The sequence below is a fragment of the Poecilia formosa genome, unplaced genomic scaffold, assembly GCF_000485575.1.
Source record: "Poecilia formosa unplaced genomic scaffold, Poecilia_formosa-5.1.2 Scaffold66, whole genome shotgun sequence".
In the NCBI taxonomy this organism is placed as follows: Eukaryota; Metazoa; Chordata; class Actinopteri; order Cyprinodontiformes; family Poeciliidae; genus Poecilia; species Poecilia formosa.
This window is the reverse complement of record NW_006800005.1, coordinates 1,562,734-1,576,948: the sequence shown is the minus strand read 5'-3', so window position 1 is coordinate 1,576,948 and position 14,215 is coordinate 1,562,734. Positions and strand designations below refer to the sequence as shown.

Below are 14,215 nucleotides of genomic sequence, written 5' to 3'. Positions count from 1 at the left end.
TAACCGGGAGGCTGCGTTGCCATGGAAACACTCACTACAGGGATGTCTGGTTATTTCAGACCTGCTTCTGCTGTGACATCATTGCACCACTTAGATAAGCTTCTTTTGGGGATGATGATGATGATGATGATGATGATGATGATGATGATGATGCTTTCTACCCGTCCATATGGTAATTACCCCTGTTTGGTAATCCCTGTGATGTATAGGGGGGCATCTTACGTAATCGAGGCCTTCGGCAGACGTTACTTTTGTTGCGAGACTTCTGAAGCTACGATGAGTTTCAAAGTTCTGGCCTTTTAATTGGATATCACAATTCACATTTAACGTTTTTTTTTATTTTATTTTATTTTTTTTTTACTGGTAACATTTTTTAATCAATACAAAGTTTTCTACAAATGCAAATTCTGCAGTCATAGAGATAGGAATGGAAACATATATTAGTTTGATACAAAATATTATTTTTCATATTTGGTCATTTTAAAACCACAAGCTTTAGTTGTCTTTAGAGGAATTTTACATGTATTTGTATTCAGACCCCTCCTGAGTCTATACTTGGCGTATTTGATGCCAGCCTTGTTTTATCCTCAAAAAAAAAAAAAAGAAATTTCTGCTCATTCTCCTTCGCAGTACAAATCAAGCAGAATCAGTCTAAAGAGCATCAACAAATAGCCATTTCTTCCCATTTAGATTTAGGTCTGAGCTTTGACTGGGCCACTCTAACATACAACTCTGCTTTGAGTTTAGCTATTTTCTTGTAGCTTTGTTTTCTTGCTGAAAGGCAAATCTCCACTCTGATCTTAAGTTGTTTCCTTCCAGGATTGTCCTGTATTTAGCTCCAGATTCCCCGTCCCTGTGGAAGATGGGCTTCCTGGCTGCTTCTCTGATTAATGCCTCCATAGGTGGACTACCATATCTGGGTTACTTTGCAAGTGTACCATACGCTTGCCCCTCTTGGAAGATGGATTAAGCAGTGCTCCATGGCATATTGTTTTCTAGCCTGGGCCCTGCTTTACACGACTCCACAACTCTGCAGTCCCTGTCCTGTCAGCTGTGCTTCTTGGGCGTCATGCTGATTATTGTTCACAAATGTTCTCTATAAAATGTCTTCATAGGCCTTCAGAGAACAGCTGGAATGAAACTGAGATTAAATTAAAGCAATTTGACTCTGCTTAGCAATTAGGTGTCTTCTGAAGGCAATTAGTTGTGCTTTATTTTAATTAGGAATACCAGGCTGAATAAAACTGATTGAATATGTATTGTTTATATATATATATATATATATATATATATATATATATATATATATATATATATATATATATATATATATATATATATATATATGGGGTTTTTTTTAAAACATGTATTCTTTTTTTATAAATGCTACTTTGAGTTGGTGTAGCAAATAAAACACTAATTAAATACAATTGTTTAAGGGTTACCACTGCTTTTCAAAGACACTCTAACTTGACAACAGTATAAAAAAATACTGAAATTCAATAATCACTTTTGGCTTTGGGGTGCCACCCCAAAACTGACACCGGTTGTTTCTAAGATTTGAAGAGAAGAAACAAATTAAAAGAAAGACTCTCTATACAGAGGAGCTTTAGGAGCTTTTTACTTATTGCTTATCTGTATCATAAGCTATAGAACAAAGGAAGTAAATTTATATAAAAGCTTTCTTGGTCTATTCTATCAAAAGATTTAGGGATAACTAAGATTTTTTTCATGTACATAGCTACTTCAGAGAAATGTAAGTAAAGAAACTCTCATTGCAATGCCAAGAAGCAAACCAATTCAAAAACATAAGAAGATGTAAAGTCCTCACAAGATCTACAGAGCTCAGCACATGGTGGAAGCCATTCATACGCAACATTTAGACAACGCACAACCTAAAACATGTTAGAAAACAGGAGCAGTTTCGGAGCACTGGCCTTTAGAGTGATAGATCGAAAAGATCAACCTGAAAATGTCCTGGTTGATTTGAAGCATCCAATCATGACACGGGTGATAATGCTTCAAAAAGTATGTTTTTAAAGTCCAGGCAGTGGGATACCCTTTACTTCACTCGATGAAGACAAAAGCTGAGGGCATGAAAAATTCCCACAAACAAACTGCTGCTGGAACAGGAAGGGCTTGGCAAAGCATCACAAAGGAGGAAAGCCGTTCTTTTGATGATGTTTGTGGGCTTCAGACTTATGCCAGTCACGGCCTGCATGGGTTCTGCACAGCACATTACAATGGAAAATTTATATTTGGTTAATCTGTTAAAGTCACATTTCACCACAAATGTGCGACTATTCAAACTGTAGGTGTAAAAACTGTTCAACCGGTTAGAGTTACTTGCTGGAGATTTTGAGAGAGCTTCAAATTTATCATGGCAAAAGAGTTCATGCAGTTTAAAAAATAAAAATAAAAAAATAGCTTGTTGTAAAACCAGAAGGTAATCTTACAAAAGTGTATAAAACTTTCAAGAATGCAGTTGTCTTAAAATGACGAGACCTGCACTTTGTTCTTGTTTTTAATGAATATGAATATTTCCTTTAAGGAATTAATTGTTGGCTCACTGGTTACCTTTTGAACAAGCGGAGCTGAGTGCCTATTACAATAAAGATCCAGCATGGAGATTTGCTGAGGTGGCTGGTGGACAAATAGTTTGAATGGAATGGATTCCCGAAATTAAATTTGGACAGGCTCTGCTACAACTACTTTCAATCAGTTTTTAAACTACACACTTTATTTAAATCTAAAGATATTATCGCAGCTACTACTCATAAACGTTATTTAAAATTATACAGTAATATCCCATTAGTAATGTGTAGTACAGTTATTAGAGGCTATGGCTACAAAGTGATCAAAGGCTGTCTTTTCCTGTCACTGTTACAAAGTTACTGCGTAGCTACTTAGTTTTAACTAAACAAGAAGAATACAGTTAGTGTGTTTTTCTCCGTTTTCTTTTGGGCGTTAATTTTTGTTCTTATTTCACAGGAATGTTGCGTCTATAAACACTCTCGTTGACGCAATTTACCTACTTCAGTACACTCCCCAAGCACTGACACGGTCCCGTTTCTACCGAGGGCAGTTTTACAACTAACAAACATTAATAAAGTAAAACCCCGGGGAAGCGCGTTAATTTTAGCTAAACTAAACTCAGAAATGAAGTTCCAGCTGTGGACTCACCCGCAGCACAGCTCCGCCGTGTTCAACAGGGCATCTCCGCTGCTGTCCCGTAACGTCGTCAGACACCGCCTGAACAGTGGGTGAACTCAGGCGCTGCCTTAACTTTCAGTCCGCCTGTTCAAAAAAAAAAAAAAAGGCGGATGTATTATTGTGGATAGCTACTCCCTTTATTTCTCCCGGCTCACATGTGTTTGGTTTGTAGGGCTGAGAAACTTCGTCAGCTTTCGTCAGAGCTGAAGAAACTCCCCGAGTTTAGACCAAGCGCGTGAACTCTTGCCCCGTAAAGCTCCTGCAGATGCCGACAACTCTGATTTGTGATAAAGCTCTCACGCAAACACACACGCAGACACACACTCGGTCTCTTTCTCCCTCTTTGTCTCTCGCTCTCATACACACACACACACCACCACCACCACCCCCGACAATTCTGCGAAAATGGCATTAATCCTAACCCTATCAGCCAGGGCCGGCACAAAGTTGAACAAGGCCCTAAGCAGAATTTGGTCCTCTGCCCCCCTAAGCCCCCCATCACTTCTGCTACCTTGGATTTAAGCACATCATATACCTTGTATTTTTTTCCATGCTTATGTTTTTACTTTTGTATTCTACATTTAACACTGTTTGCATTATAATTAACAAGAGAGACTGGAATATTTATTCAAAATTCCTTTTTGAATGTGCTCGTTTTAACAATTTTTTTTTATTTTATTTTTTTTAATAGCAGGATTGTCTGTTAAAACGATCAAACTTGCTCCAGATTACCAGTAAAGCCACATGTCTTGGCCTGTTTTTTCTATTTTTTTTCAACATATTACGTAGGTGAATTACACCTTACCAAAGATTAGCTTCTACATGCACATGGCTCTAGTGACCTAACTTAAGGCAACTAAAGTTATATCAGTAGTTGTGAAAGTATTTTATTTTATTTTTTTTTCAGTTCACACTCTAGCAGCAAAAATTATCAATAACATTATATGTGATGACTATTTTATTCATTTATTTGTTTATTGTTATTTTGTTTTTGTTTCATTTATTTATGGTCTAAATTGGAAGTTGGGGTTTTCCTAGTTGGTATCATTGGCCAGCAGGGGGCTCTTCTATAGCTTAGACCAGCTCTGAGTTCAGTTTAAGAAAAAAGAAATGACTTGCTTAGAAAATGTAAACATTGCTCCTTGTGCTCCTCATACATACTTGAAGTTTAAATTATCTTTTAACCCCATATTTATCCTTTTGCCTCCTTGAAAATAAAATTTCCCATCCATTTCCTGCTGCTTTAGAAGCACACAATTTTTGGGTGCTGCTTTAAGTTTTGTTCACGGATTAATAAAAAAAAAAGAAAGAAAGAAAGAAAGAAAAGCACTTATATTTTCTGAAGCGACAGTGAAAAGTTATTGACTGAACTCTGGTCTCACTAGCTGATATTCCTTTGGGATTTTCTCTGAATGTGAAAATCCTTCTATTGAAATGATACAATGGGGAGAGGGAGCTCTGGGAGGGAGGGAGCAGGGGGAGAACTGAAGGAATTCTGAAAACTAAACAGCTCCAGCTCTCCATCGCCCTGAAAGAGGAGATGGTGGAAGAGGTGGCCTAAATTTAAACATTTCCTCTTTGTCCTGTTTTGGGCCCATTGTCATCGCATGGCGTTCTCCCCTCCTGCACAGGAAGGAGTGGATCTGACATCAACGCTCTCGGCCTGACAATGCCAGGAAGTCTGTCTGACTGTATGTAAATATCTCCGGGTGTCCATGCTTCCCCTGCTTGCCCATGGAGAGGCTCTGCGCTCCTGCCTTGTCCCTTGGAGCAGCTATCACACAGTTACGGGCTCGCTGGTAGTTGTGGCAAGGCAGTGATTTACACGCCACACTTCCCCGATAACTCACTCGCAAACCCTCGCCGCAAATTACAGCGACGACGACCTTTTCTGTGATGGAGCATTTTAGTGTACGGTCTACAGTGGTTTGGGTTTATTATTCAAACAGATAAAATGTTTTGCAGTTTCAGTTTTGTCTTGCTTGAGCTCATGTGGTCATTTTCTGTCATTGTTTTACTGTGACTCACTGTTTATTGCTCTCTGGTCTTAGATTCTTCCCTTGTTCCCCTTCTTACACCCACATACGAAATTACTAAGTGACTTCTTCAGCCCAAATGCTTGGTTTATGCCATTGGCACTGAAAGTAAGCAGCTTTAAATAAGTTTTGCCCCATGGTCAATTTTATATTTAGTGCAAGCTAGTGCTAGCTATGCTCAACATTCTCAATCAATCAAGTTTAATTCCAGAAACAAGGCATTTCAAAATGCTTTGCATTGTGGAAACACAAAAATAAAAAAAATTGGTGGTAAGGTAATTTTATTTATATAGCATATTTTCAGCAACAAGGTAATTCAAAGTGCTTTGCATGAACTAAAAGGAAATACAAACAAAATTCCATTTCAAACTTATTCTTGTGGTGTTTATTTAAATATAATTAAATTGTTCAATTAGAAAGCTTTGAAGTATTTAAACCAGCTTGTGTTTAGCGGTAAAGGAAAGAGTCATTCTCAAGGTTTTCCAATCCAATTTCAAAGTTGCTTTCAAAGCATCTACCGGGTAGATTTGGTCCTCCAAAGGATGCAGCTCTTGAACTCGGACACTCCTTAATTGTTTAAATCTAGATTTAAAGGAAAAATAGAAATATTCCAGGTTTTGCGATTGAGTTTGGTTTGGATAATGAATGAATGTCATTTAACTAATAGTTAGGAGTGTGTATAAGACATGCGGTTGCATTTTGTTAGAGCAAGAGTTTAAGTTTGTTCCCAGTTTTAAGTAGCTTAGCTATCGCTAATGCTAAAGATAAACATGCTAGCTTCTGAGGCAGTTTTAGCTAATTAAAAACAGATCTTATTCATGTTTATTAGGAAAATCGTTCAGGTGTTCAGCTGATCAATATAATTGCAATCCAGCTCATTTTATTATTTTAACAGTAAAACAATTAGATTAGCAGAATGTGATCAATTAGCTAAGAATCTAACAAACTTATTTGAGTAGATTGATTGTGGATTTAAAAATAGATTTAAAAATGTAACTACCTTATATCAGTTTGCTGTTAAACTTGCATTATTTACATCAGAAATATTTAAAATCTGCGACCATAAAACATACATAAATTGTTCCACTAATTATATTGGTTAAATTCTAGCAATTTGTCTGGTGAAATTGGATTATTTTACTAACCCAAACTGTGTTAGTAAGATGGCTTGATTTAGGCTGAGCAGTTTTTAACAGTGTATTCACTTCCTCTGAAGACCGAGCAGACTTCATGTTGTCCTCTGGCCTTGACAGAAGACATCCTGGCCCCCTCAGGCCAGGTGTTCATCTCAAAGTTACACTTTCAAGATACATCTACATTGAACAACTACTTCTCAAACTAGCAAGCGTCCGAGAAACACAAAAGCTGCAGTGACCCACATAAAAGTCACTAATCGACAGAGAAAGACGCCAAGATCTGGGTGTCTGAGTCAACATGTTTTGTTGACATACGGTGAGTGTACTCCACCGCCTATTTACTATGCGAGTGTCGAACATGCCAAACAGAGCTCTTTGAAATGATGTCATCGGCCTCTCAATTTCAGAACAATCGACCCCTTCCTCCTTTTCCTATGACACGGCCTGTACTCCGCAGGCCCGGTGGAGATTATCGGAGACAAACACTGGCCGAGTTAGGGCCCAGCTGTAATTATTTCACCAGTCTTTGTCAAAGCTGCTGAGTGAAAACAGGCTGCCGTGAAAAAGCCAGCCAGCCAGACAGGGAGGGAGGGAGAGACGGAGGGAGGAGTAGAGAGCCAGGGGATGGGAATGGGGGGAGTAGTGGTGGTGATGGTGGTGGGTTGGGGTGGGGAGCTCAGATATGTTATGATATCAAATGAAAGGCTTACTAAAGCCTGGGAACTGCATTCAGGAGCTGGGAAACTCATGTGAGAACAGCTGGGAGGTCAGCTGAGTCTTGTTTTCAGTGCAGGTGTTTGGGAACACTCGGGCTGAAACGGAGTGTGGAATTTTACCACATGCGCTCGAGCTGGGAGGAATTCCTGATTCCCGTCTTCCTCGCGGGGAACTGAAGGCAAGAAATGCTCCAAACGTGGACACATCCCCACCTCTTATATTCTGTCACATTTAAGTCCGGACTTGCCCACACAACAAATTCTGCAGAGTTAAATCAACACTATGCCGAGTCTGTTTGGTCCTTATCGTAATTGGTGTTAATTTAACTCTTACAGAGTTACTTCAAACATAGTCTGAGTAGTAGTTAGAACTTTGTCAAACTAACTTGCTTAAATAAATCTGAAAAGAGTTAAATCAACACCAGTTCAGTTGATTTAACTCTGCAGAATTAAAGAAAATAATTATCAAAGAAGTAGTGGGCTGTAGCGCCAGAAAAGAGTCTAAGTTACCCTGACATTCCTGACATTCCCATTGGACTGACCTGCATACCTTCCTGACTTGGCTGCACAGGGCACCGAGCTCCACACACACACACACATACACACACTAATCTGAACCCATCCTACTGGTTCACACTTTGACATCTGACTCTTTGATCCCAAGTCTCAATCACTTTGGGTTAATCAATCAGTTTGAGTCTTTCAACCCATCCACCTAATGAAGCCCACACGACAGCAGGAGCATGTTTTTCCGTAATAAAGGGATGCCTCCTAAATTTATCTGAGAGACAGCAGGAGGGAAGAATGAAAAGAAGGAGAAGGGAGAGGACAGAGAGAACATGCATCTTTCTGAGCGTGTGTGTGTGTGTGTGTGTGTGTGTGTGTGTGTTGGGCATTCGGCTGGGGATTTTCAGCTTTTATCAGAAGGAATCTAAAAACAGGAAGGTGGGTTCCAATAAACAAGACGAGCGGAAGACAACCACAGTTCTACTTCCTGTTTCAGAGCGAGGGAGGAAACAGCAGATTTTTGAGGAATTTAAATCAGAACACACCACATAAATCTACATTACTTGGAAAAAATAAAATACTCATATGTGTCTATACGCCAAATATGACCAAACTTGGGGTGGGTAAACAGTGGTTGCTTGTGTGGTCTATACAGCAGAGCTTTTTCTCTTGTGGCCTTCAAAAAAAAAAAAGAAAGAAAGAAAAAAATCCCAAATCCAATGAGACAGATGTTTACTCCCCTCTCACCAACTCTGCATCCACAGGCAGATCCAAACTTGGCTGTGTTTGTGGGTCAGCATCACTAACAAAAACAAAACAAAAAAAAATGCAGCAGCCGGTCTCTGCAGCCTCTTCAGGAAGTTTCTGAGTGGGGAACCCAGGGGACTTTGTGATAAAGGGTGGGACTACAGTCAGGAGAAGAGACATGTAGCTGCTGAGAACAAAAGGAGATAAAACTTTTCTCTTTTTTTGATCTTCCTGTCGTCTTCTCGGTGGGACACAATGTCGGTTCTGACTGAGGGGGGATCTGAGGAGAGATAGGAGACAATTAGTGCTGTGATTGAAAGCAAACTTGTCTCCTGTTAGCTAATTTGTCTTTTGAAAAGCTTTTGATTTTTTTTAACAGAGCTGTCTGTTTTATCTGCTTGATGAATGTTGCCCTCTGACCGGATCATTGTGTCTGTTTAGAGGTGTTTTAGCTAAAGAATTCAAGCGCCGGAGATATTTTTTTTACCAGCGACAGATCGATAAGTGAATCCTTCGGGTGAGACAGGATTTAGGGTTCAGTGGATTTTTCAGGTCCTACTTCCAAACTTTTCCAGATTCACACTCGCTCGGTTCAGTTTTTATGAATATAACTAAAGAGTAACATGATTATCAATGCAAAAGTTCACTTTGAATTTACTGCGGAAAAATGCGAAGAGAGGAAACTTCAAACTGAAGGAATAAACAAAGGAAAAAGGGAAGAATGCAGAATTTAAAAAGTAATAAAAAGTAATAATAACTAAATAACTGAGTATAAAACTACCAAAGCTCTGAAGAAATCATGCTGGATCTCATTATGCACAGTGTGCTCCATTTGGTTCTTATTGTTTCCCAGCTGGATGTAAAGGCCCTCATACAACACTTCAGTCACTTGATCCAAATGTTGATCAAATTAACAAAGCAGTCTTCACAAAACCCCTCAAGATTTAGTTATTTATCTGTTTTCACACTCAGGATCTCATAAATCTATGTAAGTAGATGTTTGATCCAATATGAGACTGTGTTAAATTAAAATTTCACTTTTTTTCCCCCCAGATTTGTCTTTGAAGCAGAAATACAAGTGAGTAAAGGGAGACATCTAGAGGAGGGAACTGAAACTGCAAATAGTTACCTTCTTGATCAAGAAATGCAGACTGCTTATTCAACTTTACATGCATATGAGAAATCAATGTCGTTTCAGATTTATTTAAATTAAAATCGTCATTATTTTTACTGTCTAATAAATATATTTTTGCTGTTGTTTGAGCATTCTCTTTGAAGCGTCTCAAACTCAAAAGCTGCAGTTATGGATAACCTCCACATGACGGCACTGCAGCTCTTTCAAAAGAGCTGAAAAACCGGCTCTGACTCAAGTTGAACTGTGCATTACAAGGCAATCCTTTATTATTAAAAATCAGATTGAGCGTGCATTGGAGGATAGGGTCTATTTCAGGAATCATACCACACAGGCAAACACGGTTTTCAGCGGAATCAAATTTCATGAAATGAAACCGAAGGAACTTATCAAAAATGATAAAGTGAAATTGATCAAATTTGCTTGGAGGATTTTAATTAACTGGTAGAGCCTCGAGGTTTAGTTCGCTCTCCGATTGAATTATTGGCTACTGTAAGACAGGTTCAATGAGAAACCTCCAACCGTACCTGATAACGGGGCTGGGATTGTGCTCTGCTACCGGAGTTTGCACCAGCGCTAATGACTGAGGTGGCCTAAGGCGGGGAGGGAGCTCACTCTGTCGTGGAGGTGTAGTTACACATGCAGAGACTTTTTTAGATTTCGGCCTGGATATGTGCAACCAGGAATCCTCCCTCCTGGGATTCAGCCATCAGTCCCATGTTAGTCAATATATATCACAGCCGTCCTGCTCAAGCTGGGACCAGAGATACCGTTTTCTCTGTTTTTTTTTTTTTTTTGTGTTTTTTTTTTGGGAGAAAATTCGCCTTGAGCTAAAAAGTAATTTGATGTGAAAGTAAAGAATTAAACTTTGTGATGTGGGCAGCATTAGAGCTAGACGTGATAAAGGTTGCCAGCATCGATTGGATCTTTGTTACAAGGTGCCCGAGCCTGAGGATGTTCTGCAGAATGGGAGAATGTTCAATTTTTATAATGTTACACTCTGACCCTGTGAGATGATTTCTTTTGCTTTACGCAACTGCAAAGAGGTTGAGGTAAAAAAAAAAAAAAGGAGAGAAAAAAAGCATGATCCAACTCTTTTCTTTTCTTTTTTTTTTGCTGGCTATTTCTATAGAATCCATGGATGCCTAATTGCTACAAGCTGGGTAATGGCTTGGTTTAAATGATATACAAGTCAAGTGGATTTTTCTCTCCTTATAATGAGTGAATCAAATTGCTCTCATTCAATTGCTTTACAAATCAAAAGGCAATGAGTATTTTCTGTATATGTGATGCAAATTATCGCGCACAAAAACAACGTACATCCAGTTAAATTTGCTTTTTGTGTTGACGAAAGTGGACAATCCGACAGCCTCTTTCCGAAGTATATTAAGGCTTTCCGAAGATTCTTGACTCAACTGGGCAGAATTTCACATTTTTGATCACATTATAGACACAAATCTCAACTTTATGTGACACCACCAATATCAAGTAGTGCATATTTGTGAACAACTGCAAATCTGAAAGCCCAAACGAGAAGCTGCCGACACTGGAGGACCTGTACAGATCTACAGATCAGACGTAGAGGAGTCAGTTACCAGGGCAACCGATTGTTGCGCACGCCACAAATCTGGCCTTTTTGGAAGAGCGGCCAGATGCCACTCTTCATACGTTCTTCAGGGGATTTTTATAAAGAATGTTATTTAAAAAAAAAATAAAAATGTGACGATTGTTGCAGTTTATTTGGCAGTTTTAGAAAGTGTTCCTTATTTAGACTTGCTTTAACAAATATACTTGACCCACGTTGCATCTGTTTACGATTAAAAACAAAAATTCCAACAACTTGTGCAATATTGATTGTTATGTGAAGCTACCGTTGAAGAAACAACGGCTCTTATTTTAACGTCGAAGTGATTTAGAAAATGATTAAATAATCAGAACATTTTGAAGCCACAGGAGAAATGGTGGACGGCTCGCTTCTTTTGAGCTCGTTTACCTCGTCGCTCATTTCTCCCAAGATTTCAGCGACATTAGTGGCAAGAAGAAAGCCATTGTTCAAAAAGGAAAAATCTATAAAAGCATTGTGTTTGCAGTTTGCCACAAGCCATGTAGCGGACACAGCAAACATATGGAGGGAGGTGCTCTGATCAAATGAGACCTAAACTCACTTTTCTATCCTAAGCCGGAGGAGGCACACCAAAGAGAGCTTACAACTGTGATTTTGATGTGTTTTAGGTGAACTACGAAGGAAATGTAGAAACAGGAGTTAGTCAGAATGAAAATGGAAAATGGCTGAATAAAGTTTAAGTCTTGGGTTCCAACATTTTAGATAATCAGAATATCTGATAGCATCACTGTCTCCTAAATGTAACTCGACCTCTGGTTCCTGACTCATTACCAAACAGAAATCTTGTTCCATATTGAAGTCCACTAGTTTAAAAACCACAACAACAAATAATAGTTTCCCTTCGCTCTGACGAGTCTCATCACCTGATGGCATCCTTTAAATAACATTCTCCAAGCTCTAATTTTCATGTGTCCCTGTTTAAAACTCCCTTGGCTCCATTTTACTCCATAGAAAACAACACAATATGTTGAACTGTCTCTTCCTGCTCTGTGCTTTATCTAAAATACCCAGCTGCTTGTTTTCCTACGATGACAAGAGGCACTGTTCAAATTACCAATTCGAAGCCAGCTGATTGCGACCTGTTTTTTTTCCCGTTTCCGTTGCTCCTGACCTCTCCCACCTTCGGCTGCACCGTAAATAACTAGCTGTCTTGATTTTGTTGTGTCTCCCCTGATTTTGATTATTTCTTTCCTGCAGACTTTGAACATTTCTTTTGAATATATATATATATTGTCTTTGCTTGCAAATTCTGCTATTTATTAATTTTTTTTTTGCAATCTAGTATTGTCAGGGATACTTTTATAAGCGGGAACCAAAGAAGTGCTTTTTCCCCCATGTGCAACCAAGCGTGAGTTTGGAGACAAGATTTGATAGGCTGTTTCTGGGTGACTGTTGAAAGTTCATGTATCATTAGACAAGGGTGCTGATAATGAACAACAGCATAATGCTGTGAATATGTTATACCCATTCTGAGGCAAGCCATATTCTTAACCACTCTGCCATGAATAGACTTGTATAAGTCCATGCCCTTTCACCTATGGAGAGCGAAAAGTCCAGGATGTTCATTGCCACCACTGTCGCGTCTATAAGGTCTGAGATACTCTGTGTGTTTCCATCCACAAGCCTATAAAATCCCTGAATCAAATCTACTGCCTTGTTCCTACTCTTAATACCAGTTGAGTGTGAGCATATTTTGTAATAAAGAAAAAAACATTGGAATAAAAGTTAACTACATGTACTTTCAGTTGTTACGTTTTATTATTTTTTTCCAATCCACTCTTCAAATTCAATCTTTAAGAGCATTCCTCACATGGTTTTCACTCTGTCCACTAAAATGTAATCATCAGGTTGCTGTGAACTGCCTTTTGTTCCCCCCCACCTCTCTAAGTCATAATGGCATTTTCCTGTTTCAACCTGCAGGCCACACACCGGTGCTGTCCGTATGTCTCCTAAACTCACCATAAGAGTACCAGCCGGTACAAAATCTACTTTACAAAAAGGTGATTTAGTTGTGCAGCTACACACACACACACACACACACACACACACACACACACACACACACACCTGTACTCTTCATTAAAATAATATAAATATATATTTTGACCTGCACTTTCCTGAGATCATTGTCCAGACAAATAAGTAGATCTGCGGTGCTACTTTCTTTTTTAAAACCACCTTGATAAGCCTCTAATAAGTTATTACCTCCTGAGAAGAGCCATCAGCCTTTCATTACTCAGCCAGGCAAGGAGCTGATGAGCTTCACACATCTCTCTTCAAAGGACGTAACCCTGCCCACAGATGAGGAGAAGGAAAAAGCAGAACAAAACGAAAGTCAAACTCACCGGGATAATGATGCAGTAAACAGGTAATTCTATGAAGAAGGTTCGGGAAAAAATCCAATGAAAAATTTATATATTTTTTGGAAGCATTCTTCATCACTAAATGGGCAGTACTGTGCATTTTCCGTGTCATTTTATAGCACAATCAAATAACAATGCTATTGCTTTAAAAAATACTAAATAAAACATAGCTTGAACAGAAATTGGGCCTCTGTCTCTTTAAGAAATTCCCGCCCTTTCAAATGCTACTTTCAGCGCATCAACATGATGTTTCTCCCTTAAGACTTCAATGGAGAAACTACTTCTCAGTGGTGCACTGAGAAGTAGTTCGTATAATAAGCTTCCGAATGGCAAAGGATTTCTTCTCAAACATGCATGAAAATCGAAGCAGCTCTCCAGGTATGTTTTTGATGAGGTAATATCACAATAACATAAAAATAGTTGATTTTACATAACACCCTCCTTTTAAATGTTGTTAAAAAAAACCCTCCACCAATAAGTTAGGACTTCCTCAGTAATGGTTTTATTCAGCAATGCTAATTTCATTAACCAATAACAACGGAAAGGCTAGATTTCTGTGTCAATGTCATTTGTCCGCTTGGCTGTTTTTACATACCCAGCTGAAATTTCTCTCGACATGAGCCGCATTTGTCGACGTGACCCTATGTGGCTCCACGCACCAATATAGTCACATCTATCCGAAAGATAGCAACATCAGTGGAGACTCGCGCTCATTAGTATTCGTGTGCCCCGTTTCTATTT

At 38.9% G+C, this 14,215-nt stretch overlaps 1 protein-coding gene across 6 annotated transcripts in view; it reads right to left on the bottom strand.

Annotated features, from left to right (window-relative positions):
* arhgef9a (Cdc42 guanine nucleotide exchange factor (GEF) 9a) overlaps positions 1-3,278 on the bottom strand; it is a 56,793-nt gene extending 53,515 nt beyond the window's left edge. For 4 of the 6 annotated variants that reach the window (XR_001662452.1, XM_007554797.2, XM_007554798.2 and 1 more), the window contains exon 1: positions 3,184-3,277. The gene's annotated coding sequence lies outside the window, so the exon portion shown is untranslated. Of the gene's footprint in view, positions 1-3,183 lie in introns of all 6 variants that reach the window. The other 2 variants (XM_016672782.1, XM_016672784.1) reach the window with 2 other exon arrangements.
* Between the last annotated feature and the right edge of the window lie 10,937 nt (positions 3,279-14,215).